A 16,702-nucleotide genomic window follows, 5' to 3' on the forward strand; every position below is an offset into this window, starting at 1 on the left:
GAGATGTTTACATTTTTCTGAAATCTGCTCTTGGGCTTGATTCTTTGTAGGTTTTCTATAAAGATCTTCAAAATGATTTTTCCACGTATCTCCATTTTGAATGGATTGTTCGTTTTTATGTTTTTTGGTAAATAAGTTCCAGTTTTCCCAGAATTGATTTGACCCCAGAGACTCTTCAATTGATCGTAATTGGTTTTGGATGTATTGTTCTTTTTTTGTTCTCAGTGTGTTTTTATATTGTTTTAGAGTCTCACAGTAACTAAGGCGGAGTTCCTGACTGTCTAGATTTTTAGATACAAAGTGATCTGAGAGTGATCTGATAGAGGTGTTTGTTCTTTTACTGTGAAGGCTCTCAAAGAGTTTAGGTCCAAATCTGTTATAGCATAGTCAACGGTGCTGCTGCCAAGTCTTGAACAATACGTATACCGTCCAAAGGAATCCCCTCGCAGCCTTCCGTTGGTAATGTACAGACCCAACGCTCTACAAAGCTGCAGCGCTTGTTTTCCACTTTTGTTTGTGGTTTTATCATACTTATTCCTGCTGGTAAGGATAGGAAAATGAAGGTTATCTCCAGTAACTGTCACCTTCAGTACTAAGTGAAGTCTACCTCCTCACCAGTCCTAGAGTTTAAATCTCCCATAATCAGCACAGATCCCTGGGCCTGGAAATGACTGATCTCTTCTTCTATGGTGGAGAAAATGTCCCTCATTGAAATATGGAGAATCTATTGGGGGAATATAAATTGCACATACAAAAATACTTTTTCTCGCTGGAAATTATACCTTTTTGTATTTTTAACCAAATGTGATATTTCCCTTTCTTCTTTATTTCTATAGAGTCTGCTAGTTGTGACTTATACCATATCAACAACCCCCCTGCGTCTCTGCCCTGGGTGACTCCATTTAGTTTAGTTGATGGGACTTTAACTCTCTCTCTCTCTCTCTCTCTCCCTCTCTCTCTCTCTCTCTCTCTCTCTCTCTCTCTCTCTCTCTCTCTCTCTCTCTCTCTCTCTCTCTCTCTCTCTCTCTCTCTCTCTCTCTCCAGAGTCAGTGAGGTTGGTGAATGGGACTAGTTCATGTTCAGGCAGAGTGGAGGTGAAGTCTAATCAGTCGTGGGTCTCAGTGTGTGAAGGTGACTTTGACCAGCAGGATGCAGAGGTGGTCTGTAGGCAGCTTGACTGTGGGGCTCCTTCAGTCCTCCAGGGGGCGCTCTATGGAGAAGTGAAGGCTCCAATGTGGACCAAAGAGTTCCAGTGTGAAGGCAACGAGTCTGTTATCCTGGACTGTAGAACCTCAGACTCAACTAGAAACACCTGCTCACCTGACAAGACTGTTGGACTCACCTGCTCAGGTAAAAGACAAACTACACTTTAGCTTTGATTATTACTTTACAATCAAAGTAATATTACTTTGTAACCACTTTAACCCCATACTTAGTTGACTGTATCCCCAAGGGCTCTATACTAGGCCTATAATGATAATGATAATGAATGTATTTATATAGCACATTTCCAGACAAGTCACAAAGTGCTTTACAGAGCAGAATAAAAAGAACAATCATGATAAAACTTTGGATATAAGCTATTACAGACGATCAGAGAATAAAGCAAGTGGCACAAAATACATACAGATATACTCAAATAAAACAAAAGTGACAGTAAAGTTTAACAAAAGGCCTTAGTATAGAGATACGTTTTTAGAAGAGTTTTAAAAGATGATACTGATTTTGCACGTCTTAGGGTGACAGGTAGGGCGTTCCAAAGCTTAGGGGCCCGGACTGCAAAAGCTCTTCCACCCTTTGTGATGAGTTGGGGTGTGCAGGGGTCTCCAGGAGGGCCTTATCCGAGGATCTGAGGCTGCGTACAGGCCTATAAGGTTCCAGCATGGCAGAAATATAAAGGGGGGCCTGTCCATTCACAGCTTTAAAGGTCATTAGTAAAATCTTAAAATCAATTCTAAAATTAACAGGTAACCAGTGAAGAGCAGCTAAAATGGTTTCTTGGTGTTGGTTAAAAGTCTAGCAGCTGAGTTTTTTTTATTTTTTATTTATTTAACCTTTATTTCACCAGAGAAATCACATTGAGACTAGTGTCTCTTTTACAAGTGTGCCCTGGCCAAGAGAAGAGGCAAATAAAATGTTACACAGCTCTGCCAGTAACGACAATACAGGACATAACAAAACAAAGACAAACATGACATCCGTAATACCAAAGACCTACTACCAATAGCACCAATACAGACTATTTAAAATACTAATAACAACAATACATCATAAAACTAATAAACTAATATAATACTAAGATCACAGCAATTGCTACTTGTTTTGCACTAATTGGTATTGCTTTTTTGGAGAGGCCTGGAATTACAGTAATCTAATCGAGAAGAAATAAAAGCATGAATCACCTTTTCTAGGTCTGCAGGTGACAGGAAGCTTTTTACTCTAGCTATGTTCCTTAGCTGGAAGTAGCAGGTTTGAACAGTTTGTGTCACTTGGGGATTGAGGCCAGAGTCAAAGAGCACACCCAGATTACGGGCCACCTCCTTCACATTCGGGGATAGGCTACCGAGCTCTGAAACAAAATGTTGTGTTGCATTTGGGGGACCAAAGATAAAATTTCAGATTTTGCCTCATTCAGTTCTAGGAAATTATTTGCCATCCAGTCCTTAATAGCGGAGAGACAAAGCAAGAGACTGGACAGATTTCCTGTAACGCTGGGTTGTAATGGGATATATAGTTGTGTGTCGTCTGCATAGCAGTGAAACTGAGTGTTATGTTTGCGGATAATATTGCCAAGGGGTAGCATGTAAATAGAGAACAGGAGGGGGCCAAGTATCGATCCTTGCGGTACCCCACAGGTGAGGGGGACTGGAGGGGAGGCTTCCCCGATCACCACTGAAAATGATCTATCTTTTAGGTAGTAGCGAAACCAGTTTAAGGCTGCTCCTTCAATGCCAACCCAGGTTTCCAGGCGGTTGATTAAAATGGAATGGTCGACTGATTCGAAAGCCGAGCTAAGGTCAAGGATGATTAAAATTGAACAGTTGCCAGTGTCCGCCGCAAGCAATAAGTCATTTGTAACTTTTAAAAGAGCGGTCTCTGTGCTGTGGAATGAGCAAAAACTAGACTGAAATACCTCAAAGATACTGTTAAAATTCATAAAATCAAGCAGTTGAGTGGACACAATCTGTTCTAATTTTTTTGAAGGCAGTCTTAAAACTTGGTGGAAAATAACCAGTGGACAGAGAACAGTTAATAATGGCTAATGTATCTGGACCTACGGTAGGGAGGATCTCTTTAAAAAATCTGGTGGGGATGGTGTCAAGCGTGCAGGAGGTGGAGTTCAAACGAGAGACTGTGTCTTCTAGAGTTGCCATGGAAATTTCGAACTGGGGGAACTTGACTGTTAATACGGGACAGTCGGGGCAGTCAGTGGGAGCAGGAGAGATCCTCTGCCTGATGCCCTCTATTTTGTTCACAAAATGGGAAACAAACTTGTTTTGCGAATATCAATAGTGGCCTCTAGAGGCTGACTTGGTGGGGGGCCCATTACCGACTCAATTGCCTGGAACAGCGCTCTGGGGTTGTGTGTGGTTGTGAACCAATGAGCTTTGAGAAATACTGGTTCCTGGCATCTCTCACAGCTAATTCATAACTGGACATAAGGTCTTTCAGGTAGGTTAAAGATGAAGTGAGCTGGTCTTTTTTCCACTTCCGTTCGGCTCTTCTGCACTGTCTGTTGATTGCCCTAATGTGATCATTAAGCCAATGAAGGACATTTGGTTTGTGGTATTTCATTTTATAGGGTGCGATGGCATCTAGGATGTTCATACAAGTCTTGTTAAAGTCGCAGACTAGACTGTTCACAGAGTGTTGGGGATGGACTGAAGTGTTAGAGGGGGAGGCTAGAAAAGCCTGGCGAAAACGCTGACCAGAGCTAGAGTTAAAAACACGGGAGCGGGATGAAGCGCGAGGCTTAGGGTCCGGGAGAGGGATAAGGGTCTGAAAACGTACTGCTTTATGGTCTGAGGGCGGACATATTTCTAGCTCTAGGTTATTTAAAGAGACACCAGTGGATAGCACAAGATCCAGTGTATGTCCCTTTATGTGAGTTGGACCATTAACTGATTGTACAAAGTTAAAAGATCCATAAAGACTAATAAAATCAGTGGCTAAAGCAGAGGAAGACGGGCAACAGATATGAATGTTAAAATCACAGACGATGAGGACCCTGTCGTGCTGGGCCATGATGACTGATAAAAGCTCTGAAAAATCATCTATAAAACCAGGAAGTTTGGGAGGCCTATAAATGAATATGCATAAAAGTGGAATCTTGCCTTTAATTAGAAAGGCCAGGACCTCAAATGTTAAAAAAAAAAAAACTACCAAGTTCAACTAAGGAGCACTTAAAATTATCTCTATAAATAACCGCAAGACCACCGCCCCGGCTTGTCAGTCTAGGGAGATCAAGACAGGAAGAGTCAGGGGGGGGTGGCTGCCTTGAGAGAAACCATGTCATGAGGACCCAGCCAGGACTCTGTGATCATGAAAAAATCTACTTTGTTAGACATGATAAAATCTTGACAGATAGCAGATTTCAGATGCAGAGTTCTAACATTTAAGAGACACATTAAGACAGGGGAAGTGGCAGGGGAGCAGGTCACCGAGTGATTATGAATAGGGGGTCTGATTAAAGTATTATTGTTGACTGAGCGTGCTGGTGGAGTAAACAGGCAAGGCCTATTTCTAATGAGCACTGGTATGAAGGAGGGACTAGCTAAGGTGTCGTGGGGTAGGGGAACAGGAGACACTAGGGCAGGGGGACAGATGGGGGCTGAGACTAGGAGGGACAGGGGATGTAATACCAAAGTAGGGGTGGAGGGGTCACTATTGGGTCCTGTCCTCCTGGCCCATCAAGAGCTTTGTAGCTGGGTTTTGATGTTAAATGCAAGTAAACTAGTCCCCTTGTTAATAAGATGGAGGTTGTCTGGCTTGTACAGGTCTCTTCTGCTCCAGAAGGAGTCGAAGGTACTTATGAAACCATGACCAGTTGCTGGACAAAAACTAGTGAGCCAACAGTGCAGAGCATAGAGGCGGCTGAATTTTCACTATTTTTTGTAAGTGTGGGAATTGGGCCAGAAAATATTCAGTTTTTCCCCAAGCTCTCAATTGTTGCTAATAATAATTCAATATCATGGTGAAGCTTGGTAGATTGTCTGAGCCTAATATCGTTGGTTCCGGCGTGAATGATGATGGTGTGAGCAGTTGGGTGGTGGTTGATGAGAGATGGAATAAGTTCAAGCAAGTCCAGAACTTTTGCACCGGATAAGCAATATGTTATTCCATTCGGAAGCTCTAAAAACCTTACCAATGAGTCTCCTATCAGTAGGAACTGCGGTTCCTTACAGCCTCCGTTGTACACGGCCAGTTTAGGCGGGGCACTGCTGAGACGGACCGAGTTGACTGTGGCACCATCCGTCATAACAGACAAAGTTGGAGCAGAGGCAGACGAAGGACTCGCGCTATGCTGGGCAGGTGAAACTCCAGTTTCGCTGGTTGCTGACGTGGAGGGTGTGGAGGCCGGTGGATGGAACCTGGGGAGTTTGCTTTCGGGTGAAGCGGGGATAGAGGTCGACGAGGCTAATAAGGAGTTGCTTGAAGTATCTGAGTCAGGATTTGGACGCTTCCCGACGCGTTGCGCTGATGGCATGCTATCCGCTAATTCAGCTAGCTCGGTGATGTGGCCCGAAGGAGTTGGTGAGAGGCAGGACATCGGCCGAGACGCCTAGATCAAAAAGTGGAAGGGGGGCGCGTCTACGACCTCTCTTAACAACTGTGGTCCAAGCTTCAACAGCGTTTGGGATCGAGGCTGCGCCGTCAGCGTGGACGTCCAGGTCGGAGGGTCCCAGGGCAGCTAGGCGGCCGCTGAGCTGCAGGCGTCGGCGCTGGAGATCATTCATCAGACTCTCAATATTTTGGAGTTCAGCCTTCAAACTCGCTAGCTCCGCTGCAGCCATGGTGGGTTCAGGCTTTCCAGTGGAAGATCCACGGCTAAGGATAGCAGCCATGGTTGTCTCAGTCTCTCTAGTGGATGAACCATGACTGAGAAGGGGGTCCGGAGGTAGTAGGGCCAACCTAGTTGCCAGGCTAAAGACGAGCCTTGCTAGGCCGGCAGCAGTTAACTTTAAACTCCGTAATCCGTGATTTTGGTCGAGTGGAACAACAGGAGTCTTTAAAACAGGTAGGGGCCCTGAATTAAAAGTTTAAAAGATGTACTATAGGCTCAGTATGGTGAAAACTCACTCCTGTCTCTCTCCTGAGAGGTGTCGACATGCACCTCCGACGTGACTCCGCCTAGTCCAGTTACTTTACAGTAAATCATGAAGTGGTACTCTTTCACCAGGTGTATAGATGGAAGGACACAAAGGACTCAGTTTATTTGTGTACAGTCAGGCTACAAACATCATAGCAGAAGCAGGCAGTGCTCACAAGCTCATCTCTGTTCCAATCCTCTGATCAATTCTTCCATTACACACACATTAGTAATATTTATAGCCCTTCTGTCAGTGGGCAATAGGTCTCTCCTCCTCTTCTCATATATTTCTTAATATTAGGCTGTATTAACCATGTTGTGACTAAAGGCCATATGGTTTCTGCACGTGATTTCTAGGTATAACAAAATACATCAATTTCCCCATAAGTTGACTTTGACCTACACTGTAGTGTAATAACTCATGATCCATCTCCTGTGGGAGACATCTTCTCTCCCTTTGTGGTCACTTTCCCAGAAGTGAACTCATTGTTTGTTAATCATGCTTATAGAACATTTACTTTAACCCATTTAGACGTGGAAATAATCTGTCATTTTTTGATTTCTTCCAGTTTAAAAAAACAAACTGTTAGGATTTAGAATACATTTGCAGAATCCCCAGAAGCAAAGATTTGAGTTGAATGTTCGCTTTAAAAATATATACAGTATATTCAAAGATTTGCACAAATCTTCATGATTTTTCAAAAAGTAGCAGATCTACAAGCTCATAGCGCGGCACTCAGTTAGATGTGATATTTTTTTAATAGCCAAATGACACAGAGATACGTTCCCGCTCCTAAAGGGTTAAGTAAGTAAGCAGAGTAAGAGTAAACAAAGTATCTGTACTCTAACTACCTTTTATGCTTTTCATCATGAATCATCATTGTCTGCACACAGAGGTCCTAGGCCTCTAATCCAGAGGCCTTTCTTACTCTCCTGCAGAGGTTCTTCTGCCACTACAATCATCACTGAAAATTGCAGATCTACTGTATTGTGATGAGTCATGAGCTTACAGATCTGCTATTTTTTTTACCAGAAAGGTAATTGTAGAATAGAGACAATACAGTTCTAATTAATATTGTCTGTGTACAGAGCCTGTCAGGTTGGTTGGAGGAACCAGTCACTGTGCTGGTAGACTGGAGATGAAACACCAGAGAGAGTGGAGACAAGTGGATGTTTATTCTGGCTGGAACAATCAACCATCATCAACCATCACCAAGTCATCATCTGTAGTGTGTAGACAACTGGACTGTGGCTCTGCTGTTTCTACCGAGAGACGTGATTCTACACGTCAACCTGTATGGAAGATTACACCTTCCTGTGTTGGAGATGAATCTACACTGAGGGAGTGTAGTGGACCAGTGGAGTCTTATACTTCCTCCTTCAGTGTGAAGCTCTCCTACAGCGAGCTGATCTGTTCAGGTAACAAACAATGACTTCAACAATGATACTAATCTATACAGTCTGTCTGTCTGTCTGTCTGTCTGTCTGTCTGTCTGTCTGTCTGTCTGTCTGTCTGTCTGTCTGTCTGTCTGTCTGTCTGTCTGTCTGTCTGTCTGCTATTGAATGGCCAAAGTATAAAAGGTTAAAATGATTGTGACGCTGTATTAACTACTTTTGCTGGGGACCCCCTGGAACCTCCCCAAAGACCCCTGGGGGTCCATGGACCCCACAATGAGAACCATTGACCAAACAATAGAATATCTAAAGCCTTAAAGGAGCAGTTCACCCAAAAAAAAAGACTTATTTTCTATCAATTACACACCCAATAAAGCCTTGAATTCATGGAGATGTTTTAGTTGTTGTTGCATTCCTGAGACAATAATGTGATGACCAGCGGAGTCTCTGGTCATCAAATTATTGTCAACAAATGATTGTCTCCCATGAAGCCCAATGCTTCATGGTGTATACTTGATAGAAAGTAAGTCATTGTTTGGGTGAACTACTCCTTTAATGTGAAATATCCATGATTTAAAACATTGTTTTAGTTGTGATGTAAGTACACAAGGTGATGCTTTCCCTTAGAGTGACTGGGATGATATCCCCCCCTCTCTCACTCTATTTACATTACTCTCTCTCTCTCTCTCTCTCTCTCTCTCTCTCTCTCTCTCTCTCTCTCTCTCTCTCTCTCTCTCTCTCTCTCTCTCTCTCTCTCTCTCTCTCTCTCTCTCTCTCTCTCTAGGAGTAAGGTTGGTGAATGGGACTAGTTCATGTTCAGGCAGAGTGGAGGTGAAGTCTAATCAGTCGTGGGTCTCAGTGTGTGAAGGTGACTTTGACCAGCAGGATGCAGAGGTGGTCTGTAGGCAGCTTGACTGTGGGGCTCCTTCAGCCCTCCAGGGGGCGCTCTATGGAGAAGTGAAGGCTCCAATGTGGACCAAAGAGTTCCAGTGTGAAGGCAACGAGTCTGTTCTCCTGGACTGTAGAACCTCAGATTCAACTAGAAACACCTGCTCACCTGACAAGACCGTTGGACTCACCTGCTCAGGTAAAAGACAAACTACACTTTAGCTTTGATTAATACTTTACAATCAAAGTAATATTACTTTTTAACCACTTTAACCCTATACTTATTTTAAGGTGGAGCTTCAATCCACCTTACATTTATTTTATTGTGTACAGTCAGGTTACAAACATCATAGCAGAAGCAGGCAGTGCTCATGAGCTCATCTCTGTTCCAATCCTCTGTTACATTCTTCCATTACACACATTAGTTGTAAGCGCCCTCGATGTAAAGAATGAAGTGGATTGGTTTCAACAGGTGTCTTTATTTTTCTTGGAAGCATGGATCAACACCGTGAAAACTATGAAAAAATAGAGAATAATACTTTTACAAATGTATCAAATATTTCATAGTTTCATTCAACAATAAAAGCAGTGCATTTGAATTAATTACTTCAGTACAATTCAACAATAAAATACTTTATAGTCGATTGTAATTCAGTGATTCAATATAAGTAAAGTCATTTAACATAGAAACCCAAGCAGACCTTAAGCAAAATACATCATAACCAAAGTATCATAGACCCAAACAAAACAAACAAAAGTAATTAAGCCCAAAGTAAATAACAAATGAAAACCCAAAACAAACAATCCTATACCTTGCTCCGGCTATCGAGGGGCTAACAAGCTGTTTGAATGCCACCTGGAACCGTCATTCATCGTCACCCATCATAATAGTTGCATGTCAACACTGATCACAGCAGGCACTGTGGAAAATACAAACTGCTCAGTACATTGAAGCTACACATGTCTGAGTTCAACATTTACCGAAATAATGTGTGAGGCATTTCCAACAAACATACCGTGTTGCTCTGCTAGAGACACACACGCCGTCTCTCTCTGCTGTCACTAACTGAGTGTGAAAAGAATGGGGTGTGTGAAGCGAGCTAGTTTAAATGCGTGCCTGTGCGGTGACAGGTCGTTTCAAAATAAAGGTAAACCAAATGTACAGGAAGTGTCAAAATAAAGGTATCCCAAAATAAGCAAAATAATAACAAATTAACTTCAGACTAAAGAAACAATTGAAGTTAAAAGGAATCAAGTGTCACAGACACTTACACTCCCCCCAATCATGTTACACGGGGTAACTAATTTCAAGTAAAACATGATTCAAAATGTTTACAGCCTCGATGAGGTTTGAGAGGATAATTTGTCCAGTCGTTCACTCTCCTTCCAGCAGTTATTTCTGATATTGGACACGTAGTCATCCTCCACATTCTTCTCAATTTTCTGCAGCGCTGAGCCCTTGTACTCAGATTTAAATCTCTAGTGACATAGTAGTCCACTTGCCGGTATTCTGTCTGCCGTCGTATGGTCTGACCAGTGGACGGTCTGGAGTAGAGGCTGTAGGGGAGTATGGACACCATCGGCTGATTCAAGATGGATACCAGGATCAACACTACAATGAGCATCAGTTGGATGAACATGGAGAAACCACCATCTCCTCGTTCCTCTGCTCTCTGTCTGTTATCAAATTCAAGTTGGCTGGGAATGAAGGCCTTTTCTAAGTCTGCCTCATACGGCTCACTAATTATCTGCTCCTCCCTCTGTTTCCATTGTTGCCATCCCTCAGCGGGTACATTCCCATCCCCTGCTGTAGGATTGAGAAGGTCCTTTGCTACAGCCTGGAGACTAGTCATGGGTGGGGGTGCAATACGTTAGTCCGACAGCGCATTCCTCCGACAGCGCAGTGCTCCGACATTAAAAAGTAAACCCGAACCAAACCCGCACCCTAACCCTAACCGCACGCGGATGCCACATAGTCGGAGAAAAGGTCTGTCGGATTAACGCATGCCTCCCCATGGGTGGTGGGATAGATGACTTTTGATGGATCTTTTTGAAAGCCAGACTTCGCAACTGATTTGCTTCTGTCTGTTGCTGTTCTTTTTCCTTTTGTAGAGCTGCAACCTCCTCCTGTAGGCTGGTCTTCTCTACGCACCACTCCGCTTGCAGTTTATGCATGAGTTCCTGTTATTCTGAGACCCGCTGCTCAGCACTCCCGAGTCCCTTATTAGTCTCTTGCACTTGCTGTTCCAGACCAGCTAATTGTACGTCTGTTCTCTCTCTGTAGGTTTTGGACGTCTCGTCTTGGTGTCGTAGAAGTGTTTGAAGCTCAGTGACACTACAGTTGGTTCTGAATATCTGTGCCTCTAGAGAGCTGATGTTGTCTGTGTGGGTTGTCCGTGCCTGCAGAAGTTCCATCCTGGCCTCGTCTAGTTTCTGCTTCAACTTGGACTTCTCCTTCAGAAGCCCCTGCAGGTGTTCATCCTCACTCAGGTTACCCTGCCGATCAAGGTGCGGATTTGAAGAGCCTACTATGCTCCACCCCAACACGGTTCTTTGGGCGAAGGGATCGTTATCGTCTCTGGTGATGACCTTGAGAGGTGCCAATGCTATTGGGCAGTCGTTTCCAATCAGGAGGCCGACTTTGCAGTCTTGAAGTGGAGGCAGCTCGTTTGCCAGATGTTTTAAATGAGGCCATTGTACGGCAGTGTTCTTGGTGGGAATATAGGACTTGTGTACAGGAATAAAGTTGCGGGTGTAGGCGTGTCGTATTTGGACCCGTTTCTCGGAGTACAGACCTCTAACTTGCAGTCCTCGAACGTTCTTACTGGCAGTAAGTGAGTTTCAACTGCACAGGCTGAGTATTCACTTTCATCTCTTCAAGGAGGTCTTCTAACACAAATGTGGAATCGCTCGAGTGTCGAGTAGGGCATAGGTTAGGATTTCTCTCTGTGGCTCCTCTGTAGACGACATGAGAACGGGAACAATACTTGAAGTGGCAGAAGCTCTTTGAAACACTGTGTGCGTTGTAGCAGTATGGACCTCCTGATCCGAATGATTATCTGTGGAAGTGGACTCCGTCGCCATTTCTCCCACAGGTTTCTTGGCTCTGTCGTCATGTAGGCAGGTCGGATGTTGTCGACTACACACTCTACAAGTATGTCTCTTCGTACATTCTTTACTACCATGTCCCCGCCTTAGGCATCCGAAACAGAGATGGTTTTCGAAAATGTATGCCTTTTTCTCTTGTATTGGCTTATTTGCAAACGTGGGACAGGTAGCGATGCCGTGCGCTTCCTGCGTACAGATGGGGCAGGTGAATGAGGGTTTGAAGTTATTCTGTCGTTATTCTGTGTACTGGTATGGAAAGCCCTGTTTTTTCTTGGTGTTTTGTCGTCCGTAGACCGCTGATGTACCAGAAAGGGAGAGGCGATGGGGTTGCAAACTAGTTTGCTTCTGTCTGGATGTACTTAACGAAACATGAAAAGTTTGGGTAATCCCCAGATTGATCCAGTTCCTTCACCTCCACTCTGCTCCACCCACGCACAATCAAGTCAGGTAGTTTTTGAAGGATTTTATGGTTCTCCTTACAGTCATTCAATATGGATAGTCCTTGGATGTGTGGCATTGCTTCAAGACAGCTTTGTAAAAAGTCGGAAAATGCAAAAGGGTGCAAGGGTCCTTTGGGCTGATTTTGGGCCACTTCATTACTTTATCCCGAAAGGCCTTTTGCAAGATGAAAGAGTTTCCCTATCTCTCTTGTAGAACCCTCCAAGCTCCCTGGTACGCGTCCTCAGAACTTCTATAAAAGAAGCCTTCCACAGCCCTGAGGGCTTCCCCAGCTCAATAGTGTTTTAAATAAAACATCTTCTCGCTAAAGGGTATTGGCTGTCGATCTATCAATGCCATAAAGGCCGTTCTCCAGTCCATAAACTGGGGGTCCGCGGACAATTACATATCATTTTTGGGGTCCATGAGATGAATAAGTTTGAGAACCACTGATATTATAGAAACATACGTTTAAAAAACAAACTGTTAGGATTTAGAAGATATTTAGAAGTAAAGAGTTGAGTTAAAAATGTTTGCTTTTAAAAAATATATATATTCAAAGATTTGTACAAATATTCACGATTTTTCAAAAAGTAGCAGATATACAAGCTCATGAGCTTGTAGATCTGCTATTTTTATAACAGCCAAATAAATGTTAAAATGACACAGAGATGCGTTCCCGGTCTTAAAGGGTTAAGTAAGTAAGCAGAGTAAGAGTAAACAAAGTATCTGTACTCTAACTACTTCTTATGCTTTTCATCATGAATCATCATTGTCTGCACAATGAGTCGTTTGAGTTTACAGATCTGCTGTTTTTTTCAGAAAGTTAATCGTAGAATAGAGACGATACAGTTCTAACTGCTTAATATTGTCTGTGTACAGAGCCTTTCAGGTTGGTTGGCGGAACCAGTCACTGTGCTGGTAGACTGGAGATGAGACACCAGAGAGAGTGGAGACCAGTGTATGGTCATTCTGACTGGAATCATAAGTCATCATCTGTAGTGTGTAGACAACTGGACTGTGGCTCTGCTGTTTCTACAGAGAGACGTGGTTCTACACGTCAACCTGTATGGAGGATTAGAATTTCCTGTGTTGGAGATGAATCTTCACTGAGAGAGTGTATTAAACCAGTGGAGTCTTGGACTTCCACCTCCAGTCTGTCTAGTACTACATCCCTCAGTCTGGAGCTGATCTGTTCAGGTAACAAACAATGACTTCAACAATGATACTAATCTATACTGTCTGTCTGTCTGTCTGTCTGTCTGTCTGTCTGTCTGTCTGTCTGTCTGTCTGTCTGTCTGTCTGTCTGTCTGTCTGCCTGCTATTGAATGGCCAAAGTATAAAAGGTTAAAATGATTGTGACGCTGTATTAACTACTTTGGCTGGGGACCCCCTGGAACCTCCCCAAGGACCCTTGGGGGTCCCCGGCCCCACTTTGAGAACCAATGTCCTGAACAATAAAATATCAAAAATCTTAAAGGAGTAGTTCACCCAAAAATGACTTATTTACTACTTACCCCATGAAGCCTTGAATTCATGGAGATGTTTTTGGCACATTCCTGAGACAATAATTTGATGACCGGTGGAGTCTCTGGTAGGAGACTCTAAGAGTCTCTATTGTGTGTGGGCAAGATAGCAATTTATTTCATATATAATACAATAATAAATAAATAAACACTGTGAGCTCGTAAATCTCACGGTCTCAATATTGTGGCTATTTATACCATGGTAATACGTTACATGACTAATCTCTATAACGCATATATAACTAATACCAATATACACTGTATCTATCTATATAACTCATACATAACCAATATACGCTGTATCTATTTGTATAACTCATATATAACCAATATACACTGTATCTATATGTATAACTCATATATAACCAATATACACTGTATCTTGATATTTTGTGTTGCTTGTGTGCATAATTCATCAGGGGTCAAATGTGCAGCACCAGTGATTGACAATGTCCTCAGTGTGTCCTCAGTGTCTGTGAGATGACTTCTATATGTCTGTTACTGTCCTCAGTGTGTCTGTGAGATGACTTCTATCTGTCTGTCACTGTCCTCAGTGTGTCTGTGAGATGACTTCTATGAGACATATTATCTCTAATGACCTACATGTTGATAACCACTGCTATAGATGACAAGGACATCTATAATATATCTATAGATATATAGATGACAGGGACATCTATAGATCTATGGATGACAAGGACATCTATAGATGACAGGGACATCTATAGATCTATAGATCTATAGATGACAAGGACATCCATAGACAGAGGTGGAAGCTGTATTCCCATCAGTACCTGTGAAGATCTCTGTCACAGCTTGGCTCTAGGCCATGACAAACATTGGGGAGGAGACCAGGGTGAAGGTATAAAGTAAATAAATATTTATTCAACAGAACATGGTAAGAATCATATGAGGTGTGGAGTCAGTAATTAGTAGTGTAGATGTGGATGTGTGCATGGTGTGGTGCGAGGTGTGTGGATGGAAAGGAAGAACATAATCATAATAATAAGGGCATGGAGAATAGGGGTTGGAGCTGGTCGAGACAGGTCTGCTTCTCTCAGGCTTCTCCCAGAGACTGGCCAGGGCAGGGCTTTTATAGCCTCCCGGAGGCACCGGGCCCAGGTGCTTTCCAATGAGTAATCAGCCCCACCCTGCTCCCCTATAGACGAATCCACAGACGCGCTGCCTGTAGCTGCCTGTAGGCGGCCATTGCTGCGGTGTCGCGTCCGCGGAGCGTTGACACCGCAGCAATGGCTGCGCGCAGGGCAGCGCTCCGTGGATTTGTGTATAGGGCAAGAGTTAATGCAAAGCATCACACCCACAACCACCCAGACTAATATATGGGGCATCTCTCTTTAGATCCTTAAGTACACCACTGTGTACTGCCCACCTGTAGACAAGGCAGCATCAGACCACTCACAGCTTGTAGATCTGATATTTTTGAATAAATAAGGTATAAAAGGTTAAAAGTGGTTCAAATGATTGTGATGCTATTATTATAGTTTTTTCTTGCCAATAATGTGGTACTTCTATTCAAGGAAGCCTACATGTTGAATACAGGTAACAGGACTAAAAGAGTATTTCTACATTGTGCTATTGATACTTTTACTTGTAACAGAGTATTTCTACATTGTGGTATTGATACTTTTAAGTACTTCTTCCACCACTGGTTACACTCAGATTCATTCATTTGATCATTTTTCTCTTCAGCTCTCCAGGCTCAACCAACAGGTAAACAAACATCAACACATACATAAATATTATAGATTTTAACCTATAGAAGGTTTTCTTCTAATCAAAGTAATATAACTTTATTTAATTGTTTATTCTATTGTCTGTGTACAGAGTCTGGTGATGTCATCAGGTTGGTGGGAGGAGCCAGTCACTGTGCTGGTAGACTGGAGATGAAACACCAGAGAGAGTGGAGACCAGTGAGTAGTTATTATGCCTGGAACCTGAAGTCATCATCTGTAGTGTGTAGACAACTGGACTGTGGCTCTGCTGTTTCTACAAAGAGACGTGATTCTACAGTTCAACCTGTATGGTGGATTAAACCTTCCTGTGTTGGAGATGAATCTACACTGAGGGAGTGTAGTGGACCAGTGGAGTCTGATACTTCCTCCTCCAGTCTGGAGCTGATCTGTTCAGGTAACAAACAATGACTTCAACATTGACACAAATCTATAGTCGTCTGTCTGTCTGTCTGTCTGTCTGTCTGTCTGTCTGTCTGTCTGTGTGTCCGTCTGTAGTTTGACAAATGTACAAACATGAAATTTAACCTTTTCTTTGTTGTTGGTCCTTTTTGGGGTTCTATGACATCCCTTCGATCAAAAGAAATGAAAGATGAACATCGTTTGTGGTCTGGGTATTACTGAAAGTATGTAATCAAACAGGCCTCTGATTTGCTCCCTGTCAGTGACATAACTGTCAGTCACGTAATAATCGCACCCATCGGGGAAAGAACATGTAATAATCCCACCAGGAGAACATGTAATAATCCACACACCAGGAGAGAACATGTAATAATCCACCCACCAGGAGAGAACATGTAATAATCCACCCACCAGGAGAGAACATGTAATAATCCACCCACCAGGAGAGAACATGTAATAATCCACCCACCAGGAGAGAATGTAATGTAAAAAAAATGGGTCATTATTTAATTTAATTTCATTCATTTTTACAGTTTCCCCCAAAAAATGTAAACATTTAATGACCAAAGGCCTAATATATCCTCCGTCTTAAGGGGAATTCCCCTTTAGGCTAGTGGTTAAGAAATTGGCTTTCCACACGAGAGATGATCTATGTTCGAATCCCGGGCGTTAAGTATGTAACATAAATGTGAATTGCGGTGGTTTTTATGACTTTCTGGATGTCCTTCCCATTCATTTTCCATTCTCCATGTTGTCCAGCCCTCAGTGTGGCAGACCTGAGCCTGAGCCCTGATGTGTGAACAGGATGGAACTCACTACATCTCTGGTGTGGTGAGCTGGGGAGCTGGATGTGCTCAGAGGAACAAGCCTGGTGTCTACGCCAA

The sequence above is a fragment of the Gymnoscopelus microlampas genome, assembly GCF_963454915.1.
Source record: "Gymnoscopelus microlampas genome assembly, chromosome: 6".
NCBI classification, from domain to species: Eukaryota; Metazoa; Chordata; class Actinopteri; order Myctophiformes; family Myctophidae; genus Gymnoscopelus; species Gymnoscopelus microlampas.